Genomic DNA, 6,259 nt, shown 5'->3' with positions numbered 1-6,259 from the left:
GAGAGTAGAGGCGGTGGGATGTCAGGGCCATACGACACTGCTTTACGCAGAGAGTGGCGGGGGTGGGGTGTCAGGGCCATACGACAGTGCTTTACGCAGAGAGTGGGGGGGGTTGGATGTCAGGGCCAGATGACAGTGCCTTACGCAGAGAGTGGCGGGGGTGGGTTGTCAGGGCCATACGACACTGCTTTACGCAGAGAGTGGCGGGGGTGGGATATCAGGTCCAGACAACAGTGCCTTATGCAGAGAGTGGTGGGGGTGTCATGTCAAGGTCTTACGATAGTGCTTTACGCAGAGAGTGGCCGGGGTGGGATGTCAGGGCCTCGCGATAGTACTTTACGCAGAGAGTGGCGGGGGTTGGATGTCAGGGCCAGATGACAGTGCTTTACGCAGATAGTGGAGGGGGTGGTTTTCAGGGCCATACGACACCGCTTTACGCAGAGAGTGGTTGGGGTGGGATGTCAGGGCCAGATGACAGTGCCTTACGCAGAGAGTGGCGGGTGTGGGATGTCAGTGCCTGATGACAGTGCTTTACGCAGAGAGTGGCCGGGGTGGGATGTCATGGCCTGATGACACTGGTTGACGCAGTGAGTGGCGGGGGTTGGGTGTCAGGGCCATTCGACAGTGCTTTACGCAGAGAGTGGCGGAGGTGGGATGTCAGGGCCATATGACAGTGCTTTACGCAGAGAGTGGCGGGGGTGGGATGTCATGGCCAGATGACAGTGCTTTACGCAGAGAGTGGCGGGGGTGGGATGTCATGGCCAGATGACAGTGCCTTACGCACAGAGTGGCGGGGGTGGGGTGTCAGGGCCATACGGCACTGCTTTACGCAGAGAGTGGCGGGGGTGGGATGTCAGGGCCATACAACAGTGCTTTATGCAGAGAGTGGCGGGGGTGGGATGTCAGGGCCATACGATAGTGCTTTACACAGAGAGTGGCGGGGGTGGGATGTCTGGGCCATGCGATAGTGCCTTACGCAGAGAGTGGCGGGGAAGGGATGTCAAGGCCATTCGACAGTGCTTTACGCAGAGAGTGGCGGGGGTGGGGTGTCAGGGCCTGATGATAGTGCTTTACGCAGAGTGTTGCGGTTGTGGGATATCAGGGCCTGATGACACTACTTTAAGCAGAGAGTGGCGGGGGTGGGATGTCAGAGCCTTACGACACTGCTTTACGCAGACAGTGGTTGGGGTGGAATGTCAGGGCCAGATGACAGTGCCTTACGCAGAGAGTGGCGGAGGTGGGATGTCAGTGCCTGATGACAGTGCTTTACGCAGAGATTGGCGGGGGTGGGATGTCATGGCCTGATGACACTGGTTTACGCAGTGAGTGTCGGGGGTTGGATGTCAGGGCCATTTGACAGTGCTTTACGCAGAGAGTGGCGGGGGTGGGATGTCAGGGCCATACGACAGTGCTTTACGCAGAGAGTGGCGGGGGTGGGATGTCAGGGCCAGATCACAGTGCCTTCCGCACAGAGTGGCGGGGGTGGGGTGTCAGGGCCATACGGCACTGCTTTACGCAGAGAGTGGTGGGGGTGGGATATCAGGGCCGTTCGGCACTACTTTACGCAGAGAGTGGCGGTGGCGGGATGACAGTGCCTGATGACACTGCTTTACGCTGAGAGTAGCGGGGGTGGGATGTCAGGGCCATACGATAGTGCTTTATGCAGAGAGTGGCGGGGGTGGAATGTCTGGGCCATGCGAGACTGCCTTACGCAGAGAGTGGCGGGGATGGGATGTCAAGGCCATACGACAGTGCTTTACGCAGAGAGTGGCGGGGGTGGGGTGTCAGGGCCTGATGATAGTGCTTTATGCAGAGTGTTGCGGGGGTGGGATATCAGGGCCTGATGACACTGGTTGACGCAGTGAGTGGCGGGGGTTGGGTGTCAGGGCCATACGATAGTGCTTTACGCAGAGAGTAGGGGGGGTGGGATATCAGGGCCATGCGATAGTACTTTACGCAGAGAGTGGCGGGGGTAGGATGTCAGGTCCAGATGACATTGCTTTACGCATAGAGTGGGGGGGGTGGGTTTTCAGGGCCATACGACACTGCTTTACGCAGACAGTGGTTGGGGTGGGATGTCAGGGCCAGATGACAGTGCCTTACGCAGAGAGTGGCGGAGGTGGGATGTCATGGCCTGATGATACTGGCTTACGCAGTGAGTGTCGGGGGTTGGATGTCAGGGCCATTCTACAGTGCTTTATGCAGAGAGTGGCGGGGGTAGGATGTCAGGGCCATACGACAGTGCTTTACGCAGAGAGTGGCGGGGGTGGGATGTCAGGGCCATACGACACTGCTTTACGCAGACAGTGGCGGGGGTGGGATGTCAGGTCCATACGACACTGCTTTACGCAGAGAGTGGCGGGGGTGGGGTGTCAGGGCCATACGACAGTGCTTTACGCAGAGAGTGGCGAGGGGTGGGATGTCAGGTCCAGACGACAGTGCCTTACACAGAGAGTGGCGGGGGTGGGATGTCTGGGCCATGCGATAGTACTTTACGCAGAGAGTGGCGGGGGTGGGATGTCAGGGCCAGATGAAAGTGCTTTACGGAGAGAGTGGCGGGGGTGAGTTTTCAGGGCCATACGACACTGCTTTACGCAGAGAGTAGCGGGGGTGAGATGTCAGGGCCTGCTGACACTGGTTTACTCAGTGAGTGGCGGGGGGGGATGTCAGGGCCAGATGTCAGTGCTTTACGCAAAGAGTGGCGGGGGTGGGTTGTTAGGGCCATTCGACAGTGCTTTACGCAGAGAGTGGCTGGAGTGGGGTGTCAGGGCCTGATGACACTACTTTACGCAGAGAGTGGCGGGGGTGTGGTGTCAAGGCCATACGACACTGCTTTACGCAGAGAGTAGCGGGGGTGGGATGTTAGGGCCATACGACAGTGCTTTACGCAGAGAGTGGCGAGGGTGGGATGTCAGGGCCAGATGACAGTGCCTTACGCAGAGAGTGGTGGGGGTGTCATGTCAGGGCCATATGATAGTGCTTTACGCAGAGAGTGGCGGGGGTGGGATGTAAGGGCCATCCGATAGTACTTTACGCAGAGAGTGGTGGGGGTGGGATGTCAGGGCCAGATGACAGTGCTTAACGCAGAGAGTGGCTGTGGTGGGTTTTCAGGGCCATACGACACTGCTTTACGCAGAGAGTGGTGGGGTTGGGATGTCAGAGCCAGATGACAGTGCCTTACGCAGAGAGTGGCGGGGGTAGGATGTCAGAGCAATATGACAGTGCCTTACGCAGAGAGTGGTGGGGGTGTCATGTCAGAGCCATACGATAGTGCTTTACGCAGAGAATGGCGGGGGTGGGATGTCAGGGCCATGCGATTGTACTTTACGCAGAGAGTGGCGGGGGTGGGATGTCAGGGCCAGATGACAGTGCCTTACGCAGAGAGTGGCGGGGGTAGGATGTCAGGGCCATAAGACAGTGCTTTACACAGAGAGCGGCAGGGGTGGGATGTCAGGGCCATACGACAGTGCTTTACACAGAGAGCGGCAGGGGTGGGATGTCAGGGCCATATGACAGTGCCTTACGCAGAGAGTGGTAGGGGTTTCACGTCAAGGCCATACGATAGTGCTTTACACAGAGAGTGGCGGGGTTGGGATGTCAGGGCCATGCGATAGTGCTTAACGCAGAGAGTGGCGGGGGTGGGATGTCAGTGCCTGATGACAGTGCTTTACCCAGAGAGTGGCGGGGTGGGATGTCAGGGCCATACGACAGTGCTTTACACAGAGAGCGGCGGGGGTGGAATGTCAGGACCATATGACAGTGCCTTACGCAGAGAGTGGTAGGGGTTTCATGTCAGGGCCATACGATAGTGCTTTACAGAGAGAGTTGCGGGGTTGGGATGTCAGGGCCATGCGATAGTGCTTTACGCAGAGAGTGGCGGGGGTTGGATGTCAGGGTTGTACAACAGTGCTTTACGCAGAAAGTAGATGGGGTGGGATTTCAGGGCCATATGACAGTGCCTTCCGCAGAGAGTGGCGGGGGTTGAGTTTTCAGGGCCATACGACACTGGTTTACGCAGAGAGTGGCGGGGGTGGGATGTCAAGGCCTGATGACACTGGTTTACGCAGTGAGTGGCGGGGGTGGGGTGTCAGGGCCATAAGACACTGCTTTACGCAGAGAGTGGTGGGGGTGGGGTGTCAGGGCCATACGACAGTGCTTTACGCAGAGAGTGGCGGGGGTGGGATGTTAGGGCCATTCGACAGTGCTTTACGCAGAGAGTGGCGGGGGTGGGGTGTCAGGGCCATACGACAGTGCTTTACGCAGAGAGTGGCGGGGGTGGGGTGTCAGGGCCATACGACAGTGCTTTACGCAGAGAGTGGCGGGGGTGGGATGTCAGTGCCTGATGACAGTGCTTTACGCAGAGAGTGGCGGGGTGGGATGTCAGGGCCATAAAACATTGCTTTACGCAGAGAGTGGCGGGGGTGGGATGTCAGTGCCTGATGACAGTGTTTTACGAAGAGAGTGGCAGAGGTGGAGTTTCAGGGCCATACGACACTGCTTTACGCAGAGTGTGGTGGGGGTGGGGTGTCAGGGGCATTCGACAGTGCTTTACGCAGAGATTGGCGGGGGTGGGATGTCAGGTCCAGACGACAGTGCCTTACGCAGTGAGTGGCGGGGGTGGGATGTCAGGGCCATACGACACTGCTTTACGCAGAGAGTGGCGGGGGGGTGATGTCAGGTCCATTCGATAGTGCCTTACGCAGAGTGTTGCGGGGCTGGGGTGTTAGGGCCTGACGACACTGTTTTACACTGAGAGTGGCGGGGGTGGGATGTCAGAGCCTGACAACAGTTATTTACGCAGAGAGTAGAGGCGGTGGGATGTCAGGGCCATACGACACTGCTTTACGCAGAGAGTGGCGGGGGTGGGGTGTCAGGGCCATACGACAGTGCTTTACGCAGAGAGTGGGGGGGGTTGGATGTCAGGGCCAGATGACAGTGCCTTACGCAGAGAGTGGCGGGGGTGGGTTGTCAGGGCCATACGACACTGCTTTACGCAGAGAGTGGCGGGGGTGGGATATCAGGTCCAGACAACAGTGCCTTATGCAGAGAGTGGTGGGGGTGTCATGTCAAGGTCTTACGATAGTGCTTTACGCAGAGAGTGGCCGGGGTGGGATGTCAGGGCCTCGCGATAGTACTTTACGCAGAGAGTGGCGGGGGTTGGATGTCAGGGCCAGATGACAGTGCTTTACGCAGATAGTGGAGGGGGTGGTTTTCAGGGCCATACGACACCGCTTTACGCAGAGAGTGGTTGGGGTGGGATGTCAGGGCCAGATGACAGTGCCTTACGCAGAGAGTGGCGGGTGTGGGATGTCAGTGCCTGATGACAGTGCTTTACGCAGAGAGTGGCCGGGGTGGGATGTCATGGCCTGATGACACTGGTTGACGCAGTGAGTGGCGGGGGTTGGGTGTCAGGGCCATTCGACAGTGCTTTACGCAGAGAGTGGCGGAGGTGGGATGTCAGGGCCATATGACAGTGCTTTACGCAGAGAGTGGCGGGGGTGGGATGTCATGGCCAGATGACAGTGCTTTACGCAGAGAGTGGCGGGGGTGGGATGTCATGGCCAGATGACAGTGCCTTACGCACAGAGTGGCGGGGGTGGGGTGTCAGGGCCATACGGCACTGCTTTACGCAGAGAGTGGCGGGGGTGGGATGTCAGGGCCATACAACAGTGCTTTATGCAGAGAGTGGCGGGGGTGGGATGTCAGGGCCATACGATAGTGCTTTACACAGAGAGTGGCGGGGGTGGGATGTCTGGGCCATGCGATAGTGCCTTACGCAGAGAGTGGCGGGGAAGGGATGTCAAGGCCATTCGACAGTGCTTTACGCAGAGAGTGGCGGGGGTGGGGTGTCAGGGCCTGATGATAGTGCTTTACGCAGAGTGTTGCGGTTGTGGGATATCAGGGCCTGATGACACTACTTTAAGCAGAGAGTGGCGGGGGTGGGATGTCAGAGCCTTACGACACTGCTTTACGCAGACAGTGGTTGGGGTGGGATGTCAGGGCCAGATGACAGTGCCTTACGCAGAGAGTGGCGGAGGTGGGATGTCAGTGCCTGATGACAGTGCTTTACGCAGAGATTGGCGGGGGTGGGATGTCATGGCCTGATGACACTGGTTTACGCAGTGAGTGTCGGGGGTTGGATGTCAGGGCCATTTGACAGTGCTTTACGCAGAGAGTGGCGGGGGTGGGATGTCAGGGCCATACGACAGTGCTTTACGCAGAGAGTGGCGGGGGTGGGATGTCAGGGCCAGATCACAGT

The sequence above is a fragment of the Atractosteus spatula genome, chromosome 10 (assembly GCF_055471065.1).
Source record: "Atractosteus spatula isolate fAtrSpa1 chromosome 10, fAtrSpa1.hap1, whole genome shotgun sequence".
NCBI classification, from domain to species: Eukaryota; Metazoa; Chordata; class Actinopteri; order Semionotiformes; family Lepisosteidae; genus Atractosteus; species Atractosteus spatula.
This window is presented reverse-complemented; position numbering follows the sequence as displayed.